The sequence below is a fragment of the Phyllostomus hastatus genome, unplaced genomic scaffold, assembly GCF_019186645.2.
Source record: "Phyllostomus hastatus isolate PE091 unplaced genomic scaffold, TTU_PhHast_1.1 phas_contig_524, whole genome shotgun sequence".
Classification (NCBI taxonomy): Eukaryota; Metazoa; Chordata; class Mammalia; order Chiroptera; family Phyllostomidae; genus Phyllostomus; species Phyllostomus hastatus.
In genome coordinates this window covers 1,178,715-1,205,455 of record NW_025333900.1, presented here as the reverse complement: position 1 = coordinate 1,205,455, position 26,741 = coordinate 1,178,715, and the positions used below count along the sequence as shown (strand labels likewise).

Below are 26,741 nucleotides of genomic sequence, written 5' to 3'. Positions count from 1 at the left end.
CCAAGCCCTCTTATTATAATTAAAATGGCAGAGGCTAAAGACAAAGAGGAAATCTTAAATGCAGCAAGAGAAAGGCAGTTAGCTACCTACAAGGGAGCTCTCATTAGGCTATCTGCTGATTTCTTACAGAAACACTTCAGCCAAAAGGGACTGTCATGAAATATTCAAAGTGATGAAAAGCAAAGACGTACAACCAAGGCTACTCTAACTCTATCCAGCAAGGCTATCATTTAAAATTAAAGGTGAAATAAAGAGCTTCCCAGACAAATAAATAACTATATAAAGGAGCTCATTACCACCAAAATAGTATTGCATGAAATATTAAAGGGTCTGCTTTAAGAAGAAGAAAAAAAGGAAGAGAGAGAGGAACATAGGTATAAAGAAAAAAACGGCAATGAGTAAGTACCTACCCATACTAACCTCAAATGTAAATGGACTAATGCTCCAATCAAAAGACATATGGTAGTTGAATGGAAAAGAAAACATTACCCATACCTATGCTGTCTACAAGAGACCCACCTGGCACAAAATATACCTGAAAATGAAGGGATAGAAAAAATATCCCTTGCAAATGGAAACAAACAAACAAACAAAAAGCTGGGGTGGCAATACTTATATCACACAAAATAGACTTTAAAACAAAGGCTATAAAAGAGAAAAAGGATACTACATAATGATAAAGGGAGCAATCAATCCAACAATATAATCCTTGTAAACATGTATACACCCAACATAGAAGCACCTAAATATATAAAACAAATCCCAATGGACATAAAGAGATTGACAGTGATATACTCATAGTAAGGGACTTTAACACTACACTGACAAAAAAGGGTAGATCTTCCAGGAAGAAAATCAACAACGGAGCAGCAGCTTTAAATGACACACAAGAACAGATGGATTTAATTGACATATTCAGAACACTTCATCCCAAAGCAGCAGAATATACATTCTTTTCAAGAGCACATGGAATTTTCTAGGATAGACCACATGTTAGGATCCAAAACAAGTCTCAGTAAATTTAAGAAGACTGAAATCATATCAAGCATCTTCTCTTGACCATGATGGATAAAAGTAGAAATCAATCACAAGAAAAAAACTAAAAAACACACAAACACATGGAGGCTAAATAACATGTTATTAAATAATGAATGGGTTAACAACAAGATCAAGGAAGAAATCAAAAGCTATCTGGAGACAAATTAAAATGAACACACAACAACCCTAAATCTATGGGACACAGCAAAAAGGTCCTAAGAGGGAAAGTCACAGCATTACAGGCCTACCTCAAGGAGAAACAAAAATTTCTGTTGAACAATCTAACCCTGTACCAAAAAACTTAAAAAAGAACAACAAAGCCCAGAGTAAGTAGAAGGAAAGGAATAATAAAGATTAGAGAGAAAATAAATGACATAGAGACTAAAAATACAATACAAAGATCAATGAAACCAAGAGCTTATTCTTTAAAAATATAAACAAGACTGACAAACCTGTAACTAAACTCTTCCAGGAAAAAGAGGACCCAAAGAAATGAAGGAGGAGAACTAACAACTGACACCACAGAAATACAGAGGATTGTAATAAAATACTATGAGCAAATATGCCAACAAATTAGAAAACCTGGGTAAAATTGACAAATTCCTAGAAACATATACTCTTCCAAAACTGAATCAAAAAGGATTCAGAATTAATCTGAATAGATCAATTACAACTAACAAAATTGAAGCAGTAATCAAAAAAACTCCCAGCAAACAGAAGTCCTAGACTGGATGGGTTCATAGTCAAATAATACCAAACATTACAAGAAAAACTAACACCTATCCTTAAACTTTTCCAAAATTCCAGGGGAGGGAAGACTTCCCAACTCATTTTATAAGGCCAGCATTATCCTAATTCCAAAATCAGATAAAGACACTAACAAGGAAAAAAAGTTACAGGCCACTATTCCTCATGAATATAGACTTAAAAATCCTCAACAAAATATCAGCAAACTGAATCTAGCAATATATTAAAAAGATCATACACTGTGATCAAGTAGGATTTATTCCAGGGATGCAAGGCTGGTATAATATTTGCAAATCAATAAATATAATATATCACATAAACAAAATGAAGGATAAAAACCACATGATCATATCAATAGATGCAAAAAAAATTCAATAAAATCCAACACCCAGTTTTGATGAAAACTCTCAGCAAAGTGGGAATACAGGCATACCTCAACATAATAAAGGCCATTGCCCTGGCTGGCATAGCTCAGTGGATTGAGCAAGGACTGCGAACCAAAGTGTCGCAGGTTTGATTCCCAGTCCGGGCATATGCCTGGGTTGCAGGCCATGGCCCCCAGCAACCGCACATTGATGTTTCTCTCTCTCTCTCTTTCTCTCTCCCTTCCCTCTCTAAAAATAAATAAATAAAATATTTTTTTTTAAATTAAATAAATAAATAAAGGCAGGCCATAGATGATAAATCCACAGCCAACATCATAATCAACAGGCAAAGATCAGGAACAATATAGGGATGTCTGCTTTCAATACTCTTATTCAACATAGTAAATAAAGTTCTAGTCCCATCAATCAGGCAAGAAGAAGACATAAAAGGCAACCAAGTTGGAAAAGTGCAAGTAAAACAGTCATTTTTCACAGACGACGTGATAATGTATATAGAAAACCCTGAAGACTCCACCAAAAAATCTACTAGAACTGATAAATGAATTTGCCAAAATTATCAGGGTACAATATTAATATTCAGAAATCTGTGGAAATGTCACCATCAGAAAAAGAAATTAAGAAAACAATCCCATTTACTATTACAGAAAAAATAACAATAATGTACCTAGGAATAAATTCAACTAAAGAGGTAAAAGAGCTGTACTTGGAAAATTATAGGATACTGAAGAAAGAAATTGAGGAAGATATAAGTAAGTGAAAACATATATCGTATTCATGGAGAGGAAGAATTAACATCATTAAAATGCCCACACTACCCAAAGCAACCTATAAATTCAACGCAATCCCTATTAAAACCCCAATGGCATATTTCACAGACCTAGAACAAATATTCCACAAATTTATATGGAACCACAAGAGACCTCAAATAGCCTCGGCAATCTTGAGAAAGAACAAATTTGAAGGAATCACACCACCTGATATCAAACTGTACTACAAGGCATTGTGATAAAATCAGCCTGTTACTACTGTAAAAAATGGCCATATAAATCAATGGAACAGAATAGCGAGCCCCATAAATAAACCCACACATTTATAGTCAATATTTGACAAAGGATGTGAAAAACATACGATGTACAAGTAAAAACAGTCTCTTCACTAAATGGTATTGGAAAAACTGAACGGGCGGGGGGGGGGGGTTAGGGTGTGTGTGTGTGTGTGTGTGTGTCTAAAAGAAACTAGACCACAAACTTACACCATACACAAGAATAAACTCCAAATGAATAAAAGACTTAAATGCAAATCAGAAGCCATAAAAATCCTAAAAGAAAAGAGAGGCAGTAATATCTCAGATATCTCTTGTAGCAATATTTTTGACGATATATCTCCTTGGGCAAGGGAAACAAAGGAAAGAAGAAACAAATGAGACTACATCAAATAAAAAGCTTTTGTGCAGCAAAGGAAACTATCAACAAAATGAAAAAGGCAATGCACCGAGAGAACATATTCAGCAATGATACATCTGATAAGAGGTTAATTTCAAAAATATATAAAGAATGTATACAACTCAACAGAAAGAAGACAAATCCTCCAATTAAAAAATGGGCAAAGGCCCTGAATAGACACTTCTCCAGAAGGGAGATACTGATGGCCAACAGACATATGAAAAGATGTTCAGTGAGCTGGGATGGGAGTAAAAGGCAGAAAACTGTACTTGAACAACAATTAAAATTTTAAAAAATGTTCAAACAAAAAAGATGTTCAACATCACTAATCATCAAAAAATTGCAAATTAAACCATACAGGTTTTAATAGATATCATCCCATGTCAGTCAGAATGGCTCTCATCAATAAATCAACAAACAAACATTGGCAACAATATGGAGAAAAGGGAACCGAAGTACACTGTTGGTAGGAATGCACACTAGTGCACCCACTGTGGAAAACTCTATGGAGTTTCCTCAAAAAATTAAAAATGAAACTGCCTTTTGACCCAGCAATCCCACTTCTGGGAATTCATCAAAAGAAACCTAAAACACTAATTGGAAAGAATATATGCACCCCTATGTTCACTGAAGCATTATTTACAATAGCCAATATCTGAAAACAGCCCAAGTGCTGTCAGTAGATGAGTTGATAAAAAAGCTGTGATATATTTACACAATGGAATACTACTAGGCTATAAAAAAGGAAATCTTACCTTTTACAACAGCACTATGGATGGACCTCTAAGTTATTTTAAATGACATATGCCAGTCAGAAAAAGACAAATACCATATGATCTCACATATATGGGATATAATGAACAAAATAACTTAACAGAATAGAAACAGAAATACAGATACACATAACAGACTCACAGCAGTCAGGCAGGAAGGAGTTTGGGGGGCTGGGTGAAAAAGTGGAAGGGATTAAGCAAAATATATATATATGACAGGCACATACACCTACACAATAGTATGGTGACAGCCGGAAGAAAAGAAGGGGTGGGGGGAGGCAAAGGGGTGTGGGTGGGGACAGAAAGAGACTCTGCTTGGAGATACAGTGTGCAGATGCTTTATTGAGTTGTACACTTGGAACCTCTATGGTTTTATTAACCAAAGTCATCCCAATAAATTCAATAAAAACATAAAATACAATAAAATGGTAAGAATTTGGGGAAGGATAGCAAACATTTTCAGATGGAAGGGCAAGGATGTTTGTAAAGAGATGGGACTATTAAAAATAAAGCCATCTCTTCTAAATACTAAATGATCATTTCACTTCTGGGTGACAGAGTTCAGAAAATTATTATCATAATGCTTTATTAAAGCAAAATTTCATTCCCTTATTCAAAGGAGTAGAAAAATTTAGACTCGTGAAACCTTGGTAATATGCTGTTTTCAGGCAGCATGGGGGTGCCTTTTCATAGCCAGGCATATGCTCTGCACAGCCCACCTGCTCTCACCAGTGGACCCCAATGTACCTAGCATTTGTTGCCTTTTTCAGGGGAACAAATACATTAAAAGCCTTTAAAATTCATGGGCAAAAAAGGTGTTAAGAAAAAGAGGTTCCAGATATATCATGTTCCCTTGAGGGGAACATGAAGACTCAAACATTGAGTTCACTTAAAACTCAAAAGGCTCCCTAGCCACATCCCAAAACCATGCCAAACTGCTCAAGTACTAAGATTTTAAAAAATAAGGAAGTGCTGTCCTGAATAAAAGAGTGCAATGCACCCAGAACAGGGGTCTGAAAGTCTCTCCTGGATGGCTTCCTGAGGAAATTTAAAGATTTTCCACGATTGAAGGTCACACTTCTTATAATAAAGAGAGTAGGAATTTAAAAATGCTTCTTACTTGGTATATCAATTGGAGTAAGGTGGCCAGCATGGAATGACCTAAAGCTTCATAAACTTAAGGATGAAAACAAAAGGAAACACCATCTTCAGACAATGCCACCTCAAAAGCAGAGTGAGAGAAAGGCCAGATGGTGCAATAGCAATCTAGTACAAGATAGCAAAAAAAGATGTGAATGTGGGAAGATGACCTGCATCTGTAACAATTCCGCCCCAATGGCTGAGTAATCTGGAACAAGTTACCTAAAGCTGCAGGTGGCTGGGACAAGCCTGCCTCCCTGTACTGTGAGCATTAAGATGTGGCAACACATGGGACAGCATCTAGCATAGTACCAGATATAAAGTGAGCACTCAATACAATCCTCCCCCTTCACTTTCCCAAGGATTCCCTCTAAAAACACACTTCACCAGCTGGCCAACTGTTCAACTTCCTGATTCCTTTGACAGTGATCTTGGCAAAATGCCTCTAGTCATTTAAAACAGCAGTTTCTTTGTGTCCTGGTACATCACTGTACATGAGTTATACTTTACAAAAGCATGTCTCCAAACTTAAAAATTTCAACATACATTATCTCATAGGCACTCAGAATTATGTTATTTATGAATTATGTCATTTTTATGTCATTTATAAACTTCTGTGAAAAGTATTTGAATACCATATTATGAACTTAAAGGCAGGGCAGCAGCAACATGAGATATAAGACTTTGGCTAAGATGCACCGGAATGCTATGTCCAGTCTCTGCTCTGCCATTCAATGCCTGTGGGGCTTATGGCTCCTTGCTCACATACGCCTTGGTTTCTTTCCCTCTTCCCTGAAATGGGAATAGTGCAAGTAGCAACATGGTACAGGTTTTTGTTTTTTGGTTTGGTTTGGTTTTTTGAAGATTAAATGCAGTAGTGAGATTACGACAGGTCCACAAATATGTAGTAAGAACTCAATAAACGCTGGCCATTATCCTTAATAACATATACAGGATACTATTACCATATGGCTAATCTTGAAACTACTATTCAAGTTTAGAATATCAAAGTGCTTGCAAACACATTATTAAAATTGTTGAACACATTCTGAAAGTCCATAAAAATCTACAAAGGTAGTTCAGAGATTCAGGACAGACAAGGTAAAATTTTTCTAGTTTCTATATGACTTAAATCATTAAAAATCCTCCTGGTGAAATCTGGATAATTTAAATTACATGTGTTTCATCTCTTTGGTCAATGTTTCACAAAAGACACTTAACATTCTTTTGAAAATCACATTCATTTATAAAAAGAAACTAAGTATTAAAAATAAAAATTAATTGATGGGTTTCAAACTGGCACAATTTAGAAAAACCACTGTAAAGCATGGCTTTCTGATATTTGTACATGTTATAAACAAGTTCTCATTAGGCATTTATGTACCACTACAGATGTTATAGAGAGCATTTAACAGGCATGCATTGTTAAAATTATAATGCATTTTTAATTGTTAATGAATGAGTTTGAGATCTGTTATAAAAAGGTGTTTATACACTATGAATACCACTGCTAACACTCCAAGACAAGGTAGGTCAATCACATCTAACATTGGTCTCTTCACATACATGGGTAGGCTTGATTAGCAAGCATTAACTCACCATGTTATATCTATCTACTGATAGATATAACAAGGCTGTACCCACTGCACAATCCCAAGTGACCCATTTACACATTCTTCTGGAGCTGGTAGCACAGAGGCCCTGGGCCACATTTCCACTGTGACAGCACCTTGAAAAATGTGCCTAACTCATGAAATGTTAAAGGAAGTATACAAACCAAATAAATCTCCCTTAACATGCCAAACAGACCCACCTTTCTTTCAGATTATTCTAACATTCAGGCGCCAGTTCTACTGTAGAGCAAAGCTGTCCTGGCTCCTCTATCTACCAAACAATTATCGGGACCCTCCACAGACCAGGGGCTGAGCTGCCCGCCTGAAGCAGATGATGGATTTATTTGCATCCACATACATGTTCACCCAATCTGACATCTGAGCAATAGCACATATAAAAGTGCCCAGCAGATGACCAGGGTTAGGAAGAGAGATGAATGTAATGAACGAAAGCCAAGGTCCACACAATGTTTCATGATCCTGGTGATTTCATTAGTCTAGTGTTCTCAACAACTTAGCTAAATAGTCACAGAAGCCTTATAGCCAGAAAGTAAACATGAACTCTCTCACAAAGCAAATTCAACTTAGCTCTACAGACCATTACAGGTACGCATCACAGTGAAGACTCCAGAATGACTGTCTAGGAAGTATGTAGGGCCAGTCTGCTTGGGAAGGAAGGGGGAGGCTGCTGAGACACTTAACTATAAACTACACCTGCATGGCAAGCACAGGGCTGTAATCAGAGACATGTGGTTAGGGGGAGCTAATGAGGTGAGGAGACAGGGCAGGGGTGGGGTGGAATGGGCCCTAAAGCTTCCAGAGGTATGCTCTGGTGCCTGCCCTTAGTCCTTAGTTAAAAAGCTGCAGTTTTAAAGTTCAAGTGAATTTTTTTGGTTTAGAAACAAGAATATATTTTCCGTTAGAAAAAATTATACATGTTGGTTAGTGTATTAACCGAGTCATTTAAAAAGTCCATAAATTTGTCCTCCAACTAACAAAATATTAATACAGATTCCAATTATTCATTATAACAATGTTCCTTGTGGAAGGCAAATTCATTTAGAATTCTTATTCAGAAAGTCAGAAACCCATTTCCCTGGCTACCATTTAGGGTGCTAAATTAGTGGTCTCAGTGGGGACAGGCCTACCTCACAGAATGCATCATTTACATGTGTGGGGCATTAAACACACACACACAATCTTTTTATCATGCAAAATTCCAAATATATATAAAAACTGACAAAAAAGTATAAGTGTATTTTTGTTCTCACCCATCTTCAGCAATTTTCCATACTCCTCCACCTGCCCTCCAAATCCACCCCTCAGATAACTCTGAAGCAAAACTGTGGGAATTTTTGTTTGTCATATTGACTGAAGTGCCACTGACATTTACAGGAAAGACATCAGATTTGTTAGAAATCCCACAAAGCCCAGGGCAGTCTCTAACTAAAAATTCTAAAAGTGCTGTAATAATCCAGCAAGAAAATACTAGTGCTTGATTCAATAGGAATCTCATCTGCACTTGATACTGAAACAAACGTCTCCCAGCTACACTCCAATGCAGTAAAATGGGAAATGCTGTCATCTGAGCACTCATAGGCGAGCAGATAGCACAGGAAAGGCCTAGCTAATTAACTGGTTTTTAAGGAAAGAAAATAGGTAAAAATAGAATTTAGAATCAAAATTTAGGATCTTTAAAGCAAACATTAACAAATGTTGTTTTCAAAAATGATAATGAAGCCTAATTTACCCTTTTGGAACTTAAAACTCATGAAAACGCTACTGTCACAAAAACAGTATGGGATTACCACAGGAATAAATAAATCAGTAAACCAGGTGAGAGGTCCAAAATATATGGGAAGTTACTCTATGACAATTCTGTGAGGAAGAAGATTCTTCATTTAATATACAATCCTGGCAGATTGACTTTATTTCTAGGGAAAAAATAGATTCTTTACCTCACAATATGTACAAAAAGAAGTATAAATAGATTAAAGGTCTGAATACAAGAAACATCACAGTATACTGAATTCAAGACATCAATCATAACACAAACCATTATCTGATATGTCACTGAAAGTTTTTTCATTACTAGTTAAAAAAGGGCCAATCTAAGAGAAATCAAGTAAAGGATGTGAAGAGGTAAGACAGAAGATGAAAGGGAAACAACTAATAAACATTTGACAAGTCACAATTTTTTAACTTTATGGTTAGCTATAAATGAAATCCAGTGGCAGTGAGGATAAAGAGAAAAGGGTAAAAAAGGTGCTGCCACAAACTTTTCATCCAGAAATCTAGCAGTTTCTACTAAAATCTAAAGCCATGGATGTGCTTTGGCTTAGGAATTACAATTTGGGGAATCCATCCTATAGAAAAATAAAACTGCAAAAATATTCAGTAAATAAAATGTATATAACAAGGATATTTACTGCAGTAGTTTGTAATGGCAAAAATAAAAACAAAATCAATGTATTCATTCTATCAAAAAATAGAATCAGGTAAATTCATATTTTAGATATGAATAACTGAATTAATATCTATATGTGCTGAGCTGAAGGACATCCACATCAAACTATAGAATAGAAAAAAGCAAGCTAGAGTGTAATGTATATACTATCCCATCATTTTGGTAAAAATTAGCAAACCTCTATCTCTGTGCATTTATTTCTAAAAACAGAAAGATGCAGGAGATACAGTAAGCTTATAACAGCTCAAAGTGGGGAAACTAGATAGGCAGATCCATCTACAGATCCACTGCCCAGTCAATCAAACCTTTTCTCGGAATGAGTAAGATTAGATTTCTTTTTCTGCCTCTAAAGAAGGTTATCCTACTCTAATACTCTTTTCTTTTCCAGGTCCAAATATCTACAGCTGAGACACTAATCTGCTTTTATTTAGCAGTTGTACATTTTCTAAGTCTTTGGCTAGAGTTGTGTTTGTTATATACAAACTAAGAAAACTGAACTATATAATTCATTTCAATATTCTACTCTTTTTTGTACAACTGCAAGTATTATAAACTTTCAATTGTTTACATGATTTATTCTCCAGTAAAACATAAACTTTATCACAAAATAGGTAAAAACATAATTCTGCTTTCCTTCTCTTTCTAAAAACAAGTTCAAAGAAGGTACAAGGGAAATGTTATAAAACAAAGGAATTCATTCATTTCTATCTAAACTGAAAAAATTTCTCCAACAATTTAACTGCTTAGGGGCAGCATTAGTTGTGAGGCAGGAAATCTAGTACCCTCAATTCCATCCTCTGGGTTCAAGGTCAATCAATAAGGTGAGTTGAAAAGCACATTTAATTTCTCATCCTTAAAACAAATGCATAATATAGATGACTCACTTGCAATGCCTCTGGAAGCAAAGCACATACACTGACTTTAATTATGGGCAGCCACAAATAAAGAAATGGTGGTAAGTTCAATATAGCTTAGATCATGCTTTTTCTACCCAGCAATACTGTCTCAAAGGAGGAAAAAACTGGTTTTTGAGGGAACAAAAAATAACAATTACCATGTGGCCTTTGAAATCTTAGCCCTTCTCAATAAAATCTTATCCCTTAGTATGTCATTCTTCTCAGGTAGAAATTCAATTTTAAATTAATTAATGGTTAATTTAAGTTTTCTCCTGAATGGGGTGATAATGAAAAAAGTTTTCAATATACTAATCTAGTTCATACCTAACAAGTTACAAGTAGTATAAAAAAGATCTAATTTAATAAGTTCTTAACTAAACTCTAGACACACAGCATGGACCTTGAGGCTATTTTGCTTGGACTAGTTTAACTGTTGTTAGTATAAATTTAAATGGTTACTAGCTAACCACTGGTATAAACACTCAAACTATTAAATAATCAAATTCAAATGTTAAACTACCTCTAAATTTTTAAAAATGAATCTCACAATATATATTTTGAATAACACTGCTAATAGTGTGTGCATATATAGTATTTAAATTTAACAAGTGTATTCAAATACTTTTCCCCAAAATATTCAAAACATGTCCAAATTTAAAAACTTCCAAGTTTTTAAGACAATTCTAAACTTATTCAAACTCAAAATTCACTCTTCTTTGCCTTTATGCTAACAATGAAATATTTATACTTTGCTTACAAGGCCCCAAAGCTATATTTTACTACCTCACAACCACGAAAATCTAGTCAAGGCAGCCTCTGTTCCATTCAGCAATCTTCTCTGATTACAATCCCACTTGTCATTTGGGCCACATTACCAGGCAGTTATAAAATGTCTGACACATCTGCTACGATGCACTTTTATCTTCAAAAATTCAGTTCACACAAGTTTTCTGTACCAAGCAAAAGGTTATAAAAATTCAATGCCTCTTGCTTCATAAAGAACATGAGATAATCAGTACATTAAGCATATTACTACTACTTTTTTCCCAATTGCCATAGCTTCCTTCTAGAAAGAACAAAACAAAATACTGTGGTATAATTTCAAAAAGCCATGGATAATTTAAATCAACAGTCAACATTTAACAAGTTATATAAATCCAAATATTTCTTTATGAAAGACAAATAATGCAAGAATAAGATCAATGATCCTTTGCTGTGTGGTAGAACTAAATTCTTTAGAGAAAAAGTGATTTCATTTTAAATGTTTCTTATCTTTTAAGAGGATTATCTTCTGTGAGCATTATAAAAGATTTGCACCACCTGGTGGAAAAGCAAAGATTCAAACATAGTTAAATCTCTTTATTACAGAGCATTTTCTTAGGTCTTCTTGGATCAAAAACCCTTTGAGGATGCTGATGAAAGGCCTGGATCCCCTCCTTTCCAGAAGCAGGCACATGAATGCATACTCAACAGCAGGTGCACACTCAAACAAACAAATAATAAGTACTTTCAGCAACTCCTGGAACCAGCAATAGAAAACAGTCATCTTTCTTTTTGTTTGTACTTCCTCTTGGCTGCCCAGAATCTGAATCCTTACTCCACAGTTGGAAAACCTACCACTGGGTGAGTACTGGTGGGCAGCCAGGCCCTCCTTCCTCTCCCCAGGGCCACAAGGTCAGATGCTGGCCCTCCATGTCATCTGACCACAGCTGTGGTCAGGCAAACACTGCACACTCATGCACACTGTATTGCAGCAGGGCACTTGAAGGGTTGGTGCTCCCACCATATATTGCCCGAGATCCAGGAGTGTACCTTGACATGACCTTGCAGGTTCTGGCTGCACACACAGCTCCCTACCTGTCTTAAAAACAGATGTACACCTGTGTTGGCCATTATGTGAGCTATCCAGTATCCTTCCAATGAATTACTTCTCTGAGTCAGAGTATACTTCTGTTCTCTGCAATCACAAATTTCCACTTTATTATAAGCCTCCCATCCTCAATCAACCAATCCTGTGGCCTTCTTACCAACCTAGAGCCAATGTATCAAATGAGATTTAAAGAGATACTTTAAAGAGAAGTGAAGACAGAGGCAGACAAATTCAAGAATATCGTTATTAGAATTGAAGCAGGATTCCTACAAGCCAACCCAAAGAGGCTTGTTTACCGGGGTAGCTCCCTTATGGCTGTAGCTGGTATTTGAGGCAACAGGTATAGTTTCTAACAAAGGTGACTGGCAAACATTTAATGAAAGAAAAGTGGTAAGAAAAACTAGATGTCATAGAAATAAAGGACAATGCGTGTCAGTATATGCATGTTTTTAATCAACAAAATAGAGGTCTGTGCCTCCTTCCCTTTAGGAGTGGCCACATGAGGACACTCCTAAATGTTCCCTCAGCACACCTGACTGAGCATTACAATTTGAAAAAGAAAACCTTAGTTTTCTCTTTTCTTTTTTTTTAATCCTCACCCCAGGATATCTGCATTGATTTGAAGGTGGGGAAGAGGGAGAGACAGACACATCAACGTAGAGAGAAACATCAATCGGTTGTCCCCCAAACACACCCCAAGCTAGGATCAAACCCACAACTGAGACAACGAGGTACAAGCCCTGACCAGGAATCAAATCCACAACCTGTTGGTGCACGGGGCAACACTTCAACCAACTGGGCCACATGGTCAGGGCACAGCCCTGAGATTATTTTCAAAATAATCTCAGAATTTTTTTTAATTGAAATAGAAATAAACAAGTCTACATCCTTTTAGTTCAGATAAACACATGAAAAAGAGCAAGAAATGATAAATAATTTGCCCAAGGACACACAGTTGGTTTCTGGTGAGAGTTACAACCCAGGGGTAACAACATTTATTCTATATGCCAGTTACCCTGCTAAGTACATTAAATAGTGTAACTGTTTAAATCCTCATTACAAACCAGTGATGGATGTATCATAGTCATTTTATAACACAGACAATGAAGCTCAGAAGTTAAATCCCTCATCCATAAGCAGAGTAAAATTCAAAACTTATTTGTGCATTTCTCAAGTTCATCCTGGTCTGTTCCTTTCCCAGCTTTGTGGTTTGGGGGATGGGGTTCTTAACTTTTTGTGTATGCTATATATGTCTCTGCAATCTAGTACAACCTATGGACCTCTTCAAAGAGTGCTTTTAAATGTCTAAAACACATATGATAAAAAAAGAAAACCAATTATACCAATATACAGTTCTCAAACATTAAAAAATACTTTTGAGAAATTGTGGTATCTGTGCTTCTTTATGAAAACATTAAACAGCATCTAATATGGCATTACTAACTACTGTTATTTGCCTTAAATCATCGATAGATAAAAACATTAAAACATAGTAACTTTGCATGCATTAATGTCCTAAGAGATATTCCATGCTCCTTAATTGTTCCTGTACAGGATTGCTTTAAACTGAAGCAGTAAATGGTAGAATTTATCATTTACATTTTATAATGTTGAAGAACTAAAAAAAACCCATAACACTCACTAATACAACCTATTACATACACAGAATACTTTCCTTTAATATCCAATAAAACTTGTTTCCCAACCACATAAAACTGTATTATCTAAAAATACAGGGTGGGGCAAAAGTAGGTTTACAGTTGTTTGTATGGAAAATAATACAATAACTAATAAATAATAATATAAGTATAAACTCTGTGTTTCATATACTCACTACCGTAAACCTACTTTCATCCCACCCTGTGTGTTTATATTCAGCCACAACCTACAGCTCAACAATAAAATGCAGAAGGGACTATACTTTCACATATCAGGAGTCAGAAAATTTCATTTTTGCCAATGATTCACATATGGTCTCAAGAATATCATCACTAATCAATATATGAATGACCACAATAGCAAATACACAAAGAAATTTACACAGACAAGTATGCTTTGATTCCATACACTTCATACTTGTTGAACAACCAGAAATGTTCAACAACTAGGAGAACGGAGCACAACTAACCAGACAAGTAATATATATCGTACTCTGAAGTAGAAAAGCTGCATGAGATGAAAATGAGGCAGTCTTTTTCTATCCTTCTAATGACAAGCACACCCACCCCACCCACTCTGTGCCCCTACACTGCTCCTCACTATTAAATCAACCCTGGAAATAAGAAGGTGCTTGTAAACTACATACATCCCCCATGACTCACACACACACTGGGCTTTTATTCACACTGTTGACTCTGCTCAGATGATCTTCCCAGATGATCCAGCCAACTCCTAATCATTCTCCAAGATCCAGCTCATACATCCTCTTCTCTGGAGTGCCACTCTTCTAAAATGGTGTTAGCCGCTTAAGTGTCCATCGGCACCATCACAGAGTCACCTAAGAAGCTCTGCACCCCGGGCTCTGAGCAGCACCCACAACTGATGATTACACTAAAGAGTCACTTAACAACGCTCAATCAATGTCTGAAATAATTTAAAGTTCTCATATTGCTGTCACCCTAACAAAAACATTTCTACAAAGACCATATAAGAGTATATTCTATACACCATATTTTACATTTAGCAATCGTTTTTCATGCTTCTACAGGATCTCAAAAACTATTATTTTAAAAGTTTGTTGGTATAGAGGATCAATTTACTATTCTAATTTAAAGAGCATTCAAGTCACTTCCACTATTTTACTACTAAAGATACCACTAAAACATATCTGAGCAAATATTATTTTGCCTTTAATAATTTCTTTGGGATAAGTTTCAAGAAATAAAGCATCTGGATAAAGAGGTTTATTTAAAGTGGTTTAATACTCAGGTATAAAGCTCTACCACATCATCAACAACAAATGACTACATCTGTTCCATACAACCTCAGGAGAACTGGGTATTAAAATAAGTTTCAAATGCATTGGTAAATAAAAATTATCTCCACACTGTTCCCATTTTATTACTGACAGTATTTCAATTTATTATTTGATCACTTATAATTTTTTATCTATTATTTCTTCTTATGTATTAGAATAAGCTATTTTTTTAATATTAACTGTGTCTATCAGCTCTGAGACACCTTTCTACATCTGCATTCTAATTCTCTAAACCTGAGAGTGTAATCTCTCCAGGGGTCTGAACAGTCTTGTATATTTTCTACTTTTTTCCTATATTTTGATTTTTCTATATACCTACTCATTAAAATTTAGTTTGATTTGTAGGGTGAAATTTCAGTGCTTTACCCCCAAACACCTACTCAATTAATCCCACCATTATTTTCCATTCTTTTTCTTTCTTTTTTTTTTTTTTTGAGAGAGGGGTTAGGGTTAGGGAGAGAAACATGGATGTGAGAAAGGAACACTGATAGGTTACCTTTTGTATGTGCCCTGACCAGGAACCAAACTGCAACCTAGGCATGTGCCCTGACTAGGAATCAAACTCTCAACCTTCCATTTCACAAGACAACGTCCAAGCAACTGAGCCACATCAGCCAGGACCCAACACCATTTTTAAATGTTCCTTCCCTATCTATGTGTGTATGTTTTAAGTGTGTATAAGAATAATTCCAAAATTATAAATGTTAAAATATAAGATTCACATTAGAAGTAGATTCTGGAAACCAACTTTGCTAATATTCAAACAAGACCATAAAACAAAGACTACATGAAAAGTAAAATAAACTATATGCAATTTTTCACTATAGTTAGATTTATTTAGATTTACCTGTCAGTGGGTCCTTCACCCACTTCACACGCTTCACACGCTTCACCTCTCTGAACTGTTATTATTATTTCATTAAAAAAGAAGAGCATGATCATATTTTTTTCTAAAACAGTACATATATAAATTTGAAAAGGATAATGAATTATTTAAATGCTACCTTGTCTTCACCTTCAGTGAGTCCTACTGGCAGAATTCTATAGAACAAATATAAATAGTATGGGAAAAATTTAATTGTTCAACTGTATACACTCCACCTTTATCCATCAAATAACACGGAAATATGAAGAACAGCTTTCACTGTTATAGGTTAAGACACAGGTCAATCTGTGCCAAGACCACAGAATTGAATGTACTCGCACACAGACAAACTGCTATACAGGCTTACATATTTCACATAGCTAAAAATAATAATACCAACATCCATGAGGTGTCAGTAGTTCTTCATACATTTGATAGCAAGGTCTTGGTTCACACGAATGGTATTTTTCCCAAATCTAACATGTCCAGCCCCTGAGCTTATTAGTGAGTTTTTCCAAGATATTTTTGCTGAGATCCTACAGTTACAGGGCTTTTCCAGTGACAGGTCAGTTCAGATGCCACATGGAGCCTGGCCCAATCCTCAAGCAGAGAAATCACACCAAATGTCCAAACTACCCTCCTTAGCCAAGTCTCTCACCACTGAATTCTTTCTTCTCTTTCGGGCTCCCATAATGAAAGAAAATCAGAAATACTATGTGTGTGTGTGTTTGTATAGGTTTTATGCACTAAAATGGGGACTCAGAAAAAGCAAAGAGAGTGCCTGGGGGTTGGAGTAGCTTTCCCACTGAACCAGAAAGCTCTACTTCCCTTCCCAGTCTCGCCCAGCAGCTCTAGTCACCCCATGGCACTGCTCACTTTGCACTTGTTATGGTCAGGAGCTTGTCTTACCACTCCCAGTGAACAGCAGGGCTTTGGAGGCTGGCATTTCTGCCAGAGTCCCTTTGGCATCCTCCACAAAAGTCAAACCAGGGCTCGCATGGTTTTCCTAAGCGGACAAGAAAAAATACCCAATCTACCCCAAACAAAAAGTCTAAACTCTGACTTTATTTAATAAAACTCTTCTTAAAAATTTATCATAGGTACCATTGACAAAAAATATGGTTTTACAAGCCTAAGGGGGGAAAGGTAATCATTTTTATAAACCTGTCATAGATCCATCTCAAGAGACACACTGGTATCAGTGTTTTCATAGAAATAACATTCTATAACCCCACACTTCATTCTTACAACAAATGCAGGTGCTAAAAGGCCATTTAATGTTTACAAAATCCATTATTTCACTATGGAACTTTGGTTGTATCATGTTTGTTAGGGTATGTATGACCTGTATACTCAGATACCATTCCAGGCAGCACAGGGCTGCAACTCCAAGTGCCAGGTGACTATAAAATGTCTGCATAATCTCGTCACCCACATAACCCACAACTTCCTAATTTCACCTCACAATGAAGGAACTCTGAATCCTGATTTCCCCTGTATGCCTAGATTCTGCAATTTCAATATTGTGAAATTTATAGCCATCAAGTACTTTATTTTCAAGAATTACTCTTGATAGACACAGTATCCACAACATTCTTGAGAATACATTAAAGGCTTCCAAAAAGAAGAGGCAGTGTCTAGAAATTTAATTTTTAAAAGTTAAAGAAAAAGCATTATAAAATATTCTGGCCTAAGGTACTTGCTAAAGTTAAGTAAAATGGTAAGAGCAACTGTTAACTTCTCAGTTCTAAAACTCACATAAAAGTATGGTTATTAAGAGGATCTGGATGTGCCACAGTCCAATCATATCCTCTCTAAAACCAAAAATGACATTAAAACCTGAAGTGGAACCAACGTTAACAGTTCTTCCACATCAACTTAAACATCAGGGGACAGCCCTGGCCACATGGCTCAGTTGGAGCATCGTTCCATGCATTCAACTCCCAGTCTGGGCATAAATCTAGGTTGTGGGTTCAATCCCTGGTTGCAGCACATATAGGAGGAAATCAATCAATGTTTATCTCTCACATCAATGTTTCCCTCCCTCTTCCCTCTCCCTTCTCGCTCTCTCTCTCTCTAAAACAAACAAACAAAAAATATCAATGGAAACATATCCTTGGATGAGGCCAATAAATAAATATCATGAGACAGAGCTTCTGAGGTTGAAAAGAGTGAGCTCTGGTCCACCAAGATAAAAAAAAATTGCTATAAAAGTCTTTTATCTCTATTGCAAGCAACATTGTGGCAGATGATCAAAACTATCTGACACAATTTGAGCTTGCTATAGTAACAAAATCTAACCTACTCCGGAGCTCTCTCCTCTATGAGACAAGCAATTATACAGATTTAAACAGTGTTTTTTAAAAAAAAAGTATCTATCTCTACTAGAGACCTTGTTTTGACCCTTCCCAATTATGACCTGAATTGTCGAGACAATGAACTACCTTCTTTCACCTCACAGCCCTCCCCATAAGACAATATCAGACACAGTAAATCCTTAAAGTTTTCAACAGGTTCAAATAAACAACAAAGCCAATGTTACCATAGGCTAAGTGATGTAAATAGGAATTAAGTCCCTACAGCATCTCATCAATGTTGCAACAAAATGACTTTATTCTAGGACCTGCTGTAAATATGAGCTCATTCACCATAAAGTGGCCATAAAAAGTTTCATTGTCACTTATAAGCACATAAAATTTAGACTTTAGGAAAGAAATCACTAAGAAATATTGGGATCATTTATCTGGAAAGAACATTGAATCAAATGGTACTCTGACAAAAATACTGCATATGCATCAATTACTATATAAACTGCCAATATTATTCTATAAAAGGAAGATAAAACTAAAAAGTAGAGCTAGATAAACAAATAAGTAGAAAATCTGATAAAGAAAAAGTTACCAAATTATATTCCTGACCACAACCTGTTGGGTGGGTACTCTAGCATTCACTGAATGCCTGCTACATGCCAGATATTGTAACTATGTTATATTTACTCTTCACAGAAAGTTCTTAGGTAGGTATCATTCACAAGTTAAGGTGAGGAAACAGAGACTCAGAAGGATTAAATAACCTTCTGTAAATGACAGATCTAGGCAGTGGGAGAATCAAGATTCAATCGCAATTTCACACCACCAAACTCCAAAGCCCTTGCTTCCACACCCCCACCACCACCCAACTAAACTATACTCTCAGTGATAGAAGCTTACATATAAAAGTTATCAGTGGACTAACAGTTTTACGAGTACCATGGATTTAAAATAGCAATAATGGCTGCAATGTATCCTAAAAAAGCACAATCATGTATCTCACTTTGTATCTTTTAAACAGTAACTAACTAGATTTTCAGCCAAAATCATGGGTTTCTATGAGCAGTTCTAAGTAAGAAGCTTGTCAAAATATATGGTGCAACTTGATGTTCTCAGGACTCAAGACAGTGCCTGCCACCCAAGGATGCTCAGAACACCTTCAGAGAAAATGCAGCAATGACAAAAAGAAGAGGTTGACAAATCTCTAAAACACAACTTAAGAAGATAGACAAAACTCAAAAACCAGCAATTCAGCACTCTGGAAATCAACTAAAGCCATATACAAACTGAGATGTGTTTCTCCATGAAAAGTACTGAACTTCTAGTAAGATCAGCACAGCACAAGCCTATGACATTTCTGCTTGAGTCTGTTTCTAACCCCTTGCCACCAACTCCATCAGAGCATCAGTGCAACTGAGAGAGGTGAGCTAAGAAAGCCAATGGCTTCACGGCCACTGCCTGACCAGGCTCACTAGAAATGGAGCCCTGTGGCTTAAAGTGGCAATTCCATCAGCAAAAAAACACCAAGGTTTGAGGCTCTGCTATCCTGACCTGAAGTCTTGTTAGGGAAAAGCCAAGATACCAGATAACTAATCAAGTTTTAACAGAGAGTTCTGTGTGGGAGATGAGGCAACCATAGTGCTCTTAATAAACTCTCTACAGACACGCTGGGTTGGCCAGAGATTCTGCACATGCATCATAGACACCAGAGTGGGCTCATACCAGCTACACATGCCTTGCTAACAAAAATCACACCTACATGCACACACAAAGATGCAAGGGTGTCCAACTGAAGGTAAAAGCCACAGCAGACATGAAAAGTGCCTGAAATGTGAAGGTGCCCCCCAGACCCACACAGATCCATCAGCAGAAAGTGAAAGATTCAGTGACTTGAGGTCAACCTCTGATCAGTTTTGCTGGAACACAAAACTATGCTTCCTCAAGGGCAACCCCTAGGAAGTAAAGCTTAAAAGCAGCAAGAAAACATACAAACAAAAACCAAACTTTATTACAGATATCAGCAGCCACGCAATATGGGAGAGACGGCCTTCACAGGTTTATTCCAGGCAAGTTTTTAAACAAAATAACAAAATAACAACTCAGGAGCAACAAGAATCAGAATCCAGAATTGCTAAATTCCATTATCTTTAATGTAAAATACCAACAAAAACTTGGGAGTCATGAACAGAAACAAGAAAGTGTGACCCAAACTCAGGGAAAAAGCAGTCAACAGAAACTGTCTGGAGTGTCTGCAAATGTTGGATGTAACAGGTTAAGACTTCAAAGTAGCTATTATGTGAATATGTAAATTTAAAGGACTGAAGGAAACCATGTTTAAAGCATTAAAATACAGTATGACAATGATAACTCAACAAATAAAGCATCTCGATAAAGAGATATAAATTATAAAAAGAGAACCAAATGGAAATTCTGGAGTCGAAAAGCACAATAAAACAAACTTAAAAATTACTAGAGGGGTTCAACAGCAAATGTGAGCTAGCATAAGAAAAAAATCAGTACAGTTGATGATAGCTCAATGGAATTTAAGCAATCTCAGGAACAGAGGGGAAATAAAGATCAAAGAAAAATGAACAGAGCCTCAGAGAGCTATAAAACAACCTCAAGCATAGCAACATATTTGTAATGGGAGAAGAGAATGAAGTGGCAAAAACATTTCCAAAATAATGGCCTACAATTCCCCAAATTTGATAAAAAGCAAAATGACTAATCTCCATATCCAGGAAGCTCAACAAAACTCAAAAAAGGTAATACCAAAAAATCCACCCCTAAATACATAGTATTCAAACTACTCAAAGACAAATAGCCAACAGATATATCAAAAAGATGGTTGACTTCACTAGCTAATAGGGAAATGCAAATCAAAACTACCATGACATCCCACCTCACACCTGTGAGAATGGCTACTACGAACAAGACAGGTAGTAAGTGCTGGAGAGGTGACAGGAGTGTAAACCGATACATCCACCATGAAAAACAGTATGGCGGTTCCTCAAAAAATTAAGAATAAAGTTACCATATGACCTAGCAATCCCTCTTCTAGGTATCTACTGGAAAATTTAAAAACATTTATTCATAAAAAATAATGCACCCCTATGTTCAATGCAATGTTATTCACGGTGGCCAAGACATGGAGACAACCAAAGAGTCCTTCAATAAAGGACTGGATAAGGAAGATGTGGTGCATATATATAATGGTATACTACTCGGACATGAGAAGAGATGAAATATTGCCATTTGTGACAGCATGGATGGACCTTGAGAATATATGCTAAGTGAAGTCAGTCAAAAAAAGCTAAAAACCATGATTTCACTCATATGTGGAAATAAAAAAACAACCCTGAAACTCATAGCCACATGAAGATGGTGGGGGAACAGTAAAAGGTAAAGGGGGCCAAATGCATGGGGATTAAAGATGCGTGGTGGGCACACAAAGCAATATGCAGAACATGCATCACAGAAATGTACACTTGAAACCTACATGATCTTATTAACCAATGTCACCCCAATAAATGTAATAAAAATTTTTTAAAAATTTAAAATAGAAATAACAAAATGGCAGACACAGATCCAACAATAATAATTACATTAATGTGAAAGGAATAAACACCCCACTGAAAAGACAAACTGTCAGACTGGATAAAGACCTATTTCAACAACATGCTGTCCAGGTAGCATGCTGTAGCTTCAAAGTAAAAGAGTAGGGAAAGATATGCCATGCAAACAGCAACCCTGAGAGAGCCGGAATCTCATATCAGGCAAAACAAACATGAAGACCCAGTTTGACCTAGTGACATTTAGGAACACTCCAGTTCACTGCAGCCTTGGACATGGTGACTTACAACAACATTATTCATAACCCAAACACAAAAACCATCCATATGGTGAATAAATAAACCAGATGTGATACATTCATACAATAGAATATTACTTAGCAATAAAAGGTAACAAAAATCCTGATACATTCTCTCAAACACTATGCTAATTGAATGAAAGAAGCGGACATAAAAGACTACAGATTGTATGATCCCATTACAGCAAGTGTCCAGAAGAGGCAAATATAAAGAGCCAGAAAGCAGACCAGCAGTTGCCTAGGGCCAGCAGTAAGAGTTAATGATTGACTACTAACAAGCTCAGGAACCCTCTGGGGATAATGGGCATATTCTGAAACTGGACTGTGTTAAAGAATGCACAACACTGTAACTTTAATAAATATCATTGAACTGTCCACTTGTGATAGGTGAATTTTATTGCATGTAAATTATAGCTTAACAAAGCTGTAAGGAAAAAATATTATGCAGTGGTTTGAGATAATAAACTACTGTCTGAAGGCTTAAAAAGGCATTCCACTCCTTCATGAAAGAGCTTACCATCAAATACAAACTTAATGCAAACTCTACCTCATCTAAGATGCTCATATGAATGCTGCAAGTATATGAATGCATCATTTACATGGCATTCATTCCATAAAAAAAAAAAATAACGTATCAACAGATAGGTCAAATGATACATTTAACCCTTTTCCCATGCAGTCACACACACACGTCTTTAAATACGTTAACTACTGACTATTACCATACTTCTATGTTTGCTCATCAAATGTTAGCAAAACTGTCTGGACTTCCATGTGTAAGCCATTATTATTTTTATGCCTTCAATTATAAATTTCCCAGGAGACAGGGGCAGAGCTGTTAACTCCACAACGTGTCCAACACATCAGAGTAGGGCACACAGAGATCCAAACAGAGGCATCTAAGAGATTTAGCCAAAGTGGCCCTTCATTTTCACCTCACTTCATGACCACTATAGGTGCTTTCTTTCACTGACAAAGGACACATGTTAACGGTTACGGATTTTCATGCCACTTTTGAGCCATTTGAACCCTGGCATATATCAAAATAAGAAGGCTAATGTTCCACTGTGTCTGTAGAGAACTGACATTACTTTCAAAAGTATTTCTCGAAATACTCAAATAGTTACCAAAAACTCAATCAAGCCTATCCTTGACATAAGAGTATTTAACTTAAGGAAAAACAAAGTAAAACAAAACTAGGACATAAAAATACCATTTTTTTCTACTTACTTTCATCACACAACCCCAAAACCACAAGGAATAAAGAATTACTTGGAGATTAAAGAAAGTATTGTGGGGAATACTGAGAATTCAGACATACCAGAAATTTAATCACATTCTCAAAAACCTAAGTACAAACTATAATGCCTAATGTGTTAACGGCAGTTATCACTTAGGGGACCTATCCCCTTCTTGGGGCCCCATTCTCAGCACTCCACTCACAGTAGCAGGGCTGCCTCTCAAGGGGGCATTTTTCAGAAGGCACTCCTCTCAAAGATGGCTCCATTTTTCTGCAGAATAATCCTTCACAAGATGTTTTGTGTATAGCATTGTAAATCATTGCTTATAATATTTTTCTACTGGAGTTCAATGTAGAGGTGACTAAAGGAGACAATACAATTAGAAAAAGGACAGTCCTCTATCTTAAACAACATGCTCCCTGATGATGTAGGCCTTTGGGTGAGGACCCACAACCCTGGGATCAGAACATCAAGAACAAGTACATTTTTCTGGAGAAATCAACTCAACATCTAAGTCTCTCTCTTCACCTTAGAACCACAAGAAAAAGGTTGGCTTCCCAAACAAATGTGAATTCCCTTGTCATGCATGGTGGGCAGGAGACCCCCAAATACAAAAGCAGTAGTTCTAGGTTCCCCTATAATTCATTCCTACAGTATTCTCTACAGAAAAGATGAAACACTCTTCCTTATTCCCAAACATAAAGGCATTTCTAAATAAATACTCCAGTTCATTCCCTCTATTCCTAGACAGAGGCCAGCAAACTTTCAGTAAAGAGTTAGAAAGTTAATATTCTAGGTTTTGTGAGCCACTTGCAACTACTCAACTCTGCCTTTATAGCACGTGGCACAAAAGTGGGCAGAGACAACGTGTAAATTATAGGCATGACTGCATTCTAATAAACTGGTTTTTACAAAGACGATGAAGACTGGATTCAACCAGTAGACTGTGGTTTCCTGACCCTGCCCAGAATAATAGCTCTTAAAGTTAAAAAGGAAATCACAGATCAATATAACCATGCCCCCAACCCCTGCCCACTCCCATGCCTTGTCTCAACAAGAAACTTAATTCCAGTTATGTGCTCAAGGTCATACGGTCTTCTTTTGCTGCTTTATTCATATGCACAGATGATTTTCTGAACTTAAAAACAAGCAGAGATTGCCTCATTCTTTCAACCTACCATCGTATTTATTAGATGTCAACAAAACATACCAACTCAACATGGAGGTGTTACTGTTTTTTTAAATATACTTAATTTTGGGGGTTGCTTTCAGGTTCACAGCACAACTGAGAGGAATGTACAGAGATTTCTTACATATCTCCTCCCCCTACACATGAATGGCTTCCTCCCCCACTATCAACTTCTCCCACCAGAGTGATACACTGGTTACAAGTAATGAACATACATCAAAATGTCATCATCATCCAAAGTCTGCAGTTTACAGTATGGTTCACTCCTGGTGGTGTACATTCTACGGGTTTGGACAAATGCATAATGGCATCTATCCCCACTAGAGTATCAGAGTAGTTTCACTCCTTTAAACTCCTCTTCACTCCTTCACTCCCTAGGAAGGTTGTTTTTTAATTTCAAATTATTATAAAATAGTCCCTAGCCTCTAACATATCTTCTGGATATACTCGGCTTAGTAAAAAATCAACCTGGTAATTTAACAACTGTCATAAACAAAACGTCTACATATCAAATATTGTTTCCTTTCCTCTTCTTCCTTAGTCTCAAGGTCATTGAGAAATCCACTTTAATCAAGCAAAGCAGACCAATAACCACTTCTATGTAATTCCCCATTCTTTCTTCTGCCAAAGTCTCAGAACAACTTATTTTCTCTGCCAATCTATCCTTTCCTTAAAAACCCATCTCAGGGGACTTCTGGCGAAGATGGAGGTGTAGGTAGACACACTGTGCCTCCTCACACAACCAAAATAAGGACAACAAAAATTTAGAAACAAAAAAACAACCAGAACTGACAGAAAACTGAACTTTACAGAAGTCTGACAACCAAGGAGTTAAAGAAGAAATATTCATTGAGACTGGTAGGAGGGGTGGAGTCAGGCAGCTGGGCAGAGAAGGGATGAGGCAAAATGAATGAATGAATGAATGAATGAATGAATAAAAAAAATAAAAAGTGATGGCTTGCGGACCCCAGGTGCACAAGGCAGCAGCTAATGAACCCAGAGCGTGCAGGCAGCAGCTGGCAGACCCTGGGCGCGAGGTGGCAGACAGCACACCCAGTGAAGCGTGCAAAGCAGCAGGCTAACCAACGGTCACACATTCGCGCCCAGATAAACCAGGTGAAACTGGGGAGTGAGACAGACCACTCAACCCAGGGCCCCGGCTTGGGGAAATAAAGCCTCAAACCACCAGGGCCCCGGCTTGGGGAAATAAAGCCTCAAACCACCTATTGAAAACACCTGTGGGGGGTGAGGCAGCAGGAGAGACTCCCAGCCTCACAGGAGAGTTCATTAGAGAGATCCACAGGTTCCTAGAACTTACACAAGTCCACCCACACAGGAATCAGCACCAGAAGGGCCCAGTTTGCTTGGGGGAAGCGGCAGAAGGGGCTGAAATCTGAGAGAGCGCTGAGCAAGTGCCAATGTTCCCTCTTGGACCCTATCCCCACCTACAGCATCACAACCCAGCAACTGGGTTGCCCCCACCTGGTGAACACCTGACGCCCTGCCCCTCACTACATAACAGGCGCAACAAGACAAAAAAAAATAATGGCCCAAATGAAAGAACAGATCAAAATTCCAGAACAAATACAACTATGCAACAAAGAGACAGTCAACCTATGAGATGCACAGTTCAAAACAATGGTGATCAGGATGCTCACAGAATTGGTTGAATTTGGTCACAAATTAGATGAAAAATTGAAGGCTACACTAAGTGAAATGAAGGAAAATGTATAGGGAACCAATAGTGATGGGAAGGAAACTGGGACTCAAATCAATGCAGTGGACCAGAAGGAAGAAAGAAACAACCAAACAAAAAAGAAGAAACAAGAATTCAAAAAATGAGGAGAGGCTTAGGAACCTCCAGGACATCTTTAAACATTCCAACATCCAAATTATAGGGATACCAAAGGGGAAGAG

At 37.0% G+C, this 26,741-nt stretch overlaps 1 protein-coding gene and 1 non-coding gene across 6 annotated transcripts in view; one reads left to right on the top strand and one right to left on the bottom strand.

Moving 5' to 3' along the window:
* HIVEP1 (HIVEP zinc finger 1) overlaps positions 1-26,741 on the bottom strand; it is a 146,101-nt gene that overhangs the window by 101,229 nt on the left and 18,131 nt on the right. The window lies entirely within an intron of this gene.
* Positions 18,446-18,569, top strand: LOC123824094. Its single transcript, XR_006786655.1, has one exon. It is a non-coding gene; the product is annotated as a small nucleolar RNA SNORA28 (small nucleolar RNA).